Here is a 2,214-nt window from a genome sequence, read left to right as displayed (position 1 = left end):
GACGGTTTCTTGAGGGCCGCCAAGGCAACGCCCGGCGGAATAGCTTGCCGGGTTGAGCCAATCTTGGATAGGGCGTCTCGCCGCCTCGTTGTTTGCTCGTGGCACATGATGGAATTCACGCAGACCATCGAAGAAGCCGGATAGCCGCCGGACGTGGAAGCGGTACGAGGCCATGTTGGCGTCCTTCGCGTCCCGGCCACCCGATGCTTGCCGTATAACCAAGTCGGAGTCGCCGAAGCAAAGGATGCGACGCACGCCGATCTCCTTGGCCAGCTTCAGCCCATGGATGAGCGCTTCATACTCCGCCACATTGTTGGATGCGGCGAAGTGGATCTGGCAGGACGTAGTCCAGCCGATCTCCCTTGGGGGAGGTGACGACGATGCCGGCTCCCAAGCCGTTTCGCATCTTCGAGCCATCGAAGTGCGGCTTCCGATGCGTGGAGTCGTGCACAAGCGTGCGGTATTGCATCTCAGCCCGGCCGACGAAGAAGTCCGCGAGGATCCGCGACTTGATGGCCGTGCGCGGCTCGTAGATGATGGTGTGGGCGGCTAGCTCCGGGCCCACTTGGCAACCCGGCCATTGGCGTCCTTGCTGCCAATAATTTCCGCCAAGGGTGCTGTGGCCACCACCTTGATGGGATGCTCCTGGAAGTAGTGCTTGAGCTTCTTGGCCGCCATGTACACGCCATAGGTGACCTTCTGGTAGTGGGGGTAGTTTTGCTTCGACTGGGGCAGCACTTCGCTAAGGTAGTAGACTGGGCGCCGGACCGATCGCTCCTTGTCGGCTTCCTTGCCGGCTTCTTGCATTCCACCACCAGGACGACGCTAACCACACGATTGGTGGCAGTGATGTATAACAGCATCGGCTCCATTGAAGCCGGCGATGCGAGGATGGGCGCGGTTGAGAGCACGCGCTTTAAGTCACGGAAGGCTTCATCCGCCTGCGGTGACCAGACGAATTTGTCCGATTTCTTCAGCAATTGGTACAAGGGCAGTGCCTTCTCTCCCAGCCGGCTGACGAAGCGGCTCAAGGAGGCCAGGCATCCGGTGAACTTCTGGACGTCCTTGAGGCACTGCGGCAGTTCCATCTTCTCAATGGCACTGATCTTCTCCGGGTTGGCTTCGATTCCTCGCTGAGAGATGAGGTAGACAGTTGGCCGGCTGGCACGCCGAACGTGCATTTGGCCGGGTTGAGCTTCATCCGGAATCTTCGCAGATTGGTGAAGGTTTCTCTCAGGTCATCAAGGAGGGTAGGCATCTCCTTGGTTTTTACAACGACATCATCCACATATGCGTGAACATTTCTGCCGATTTGATCCTGCAAACACTTTTGCATGCACCTTTGGTAGGTGGCGCCGCATTTTTCAAGCCGAATGGCATAGTCGTGTAGCAAGTAAGCCCCATACGGTGTAATGAACGAAGTCTTTATTTGATCAGCCGGATTCAAAGGAATCCGGTGGTAGCTCGAATAGGCGTCTAGAAAAGACAACAGCTCACGGCTCGGCAGTCGAGTCTATAACTTGATCTATGCGCGCGTGGGGAAGGGGTCCTTCGGGCACGCCTTGTTGAGGCTGGTGTAGTCGATACACATGCGCCAGGAGCCGTTCTTCTTCAAAACCAGGACCGGGTTCACCAACCAGTCCGGGTGCAGCACTTCCATGATGAAGCCGGCTGCGAGGAGCCGGGCGATTTCTTCACCGATGGCCTTCCTTCTTTCTTCGGCGAAGCGCCCGAGGGGCTGCTTCACCGGCTTGGCTTCAGGCCTGACGTGGAGGTGGTGCTCAGCCAACTCCCTCGGCACACCCGGCATGTCCCTTGGAGACCATGCGAAGATGTCCCGATTCTCACGGAGGAAGCTGGTGAGCTCGCTTTCCTATTTGCTGCTCAAGCTAGCACCGATGGTGACGTACTTGTCCGGCTGCGCCGGGTCGAGCAGGATCTTCTTGGTGTTGTCGGCCGGCTGGAAGTGAGTCGTCCCAGCCGGGTTGCCTACAACCGGCATGTCCGCCTGCGCGGCCTTAGCCGTGGCGACGGCGTCGTGGATGAGCTGCTTCTCGGTGGCGATGACCAGCGTCTGGGCCATCTTGGAGCTCTGCGTGGCGCAGTCCATGGAGCGGCGATAGTCGCCGGCTACGATGATGACCCCTTTAGGGCCAGGCAGCTTCATCTTCAGGTACCCGTAGTGGGGCACCGCCATGAACTTGGTCGTGGCTG

This window comes from Lolium rigidum, chromosome 7 (genome assembly GCF_022539505.1).
Source record: "Lolium rigidum isolate FL_2022 chromosome 7, APGP_CSIRO_Lrig_0.1, whole genome shotgun sequence".
NCBI classification, from domain to species: Eukaryota; Viridiplantae; Streptophyta; class Magnoliopsida; order Poales; family Poaceae; genus Lolium; species Lolium rigidum.
Note: the sequence above shows the minus strand (reverse complement) of the source record.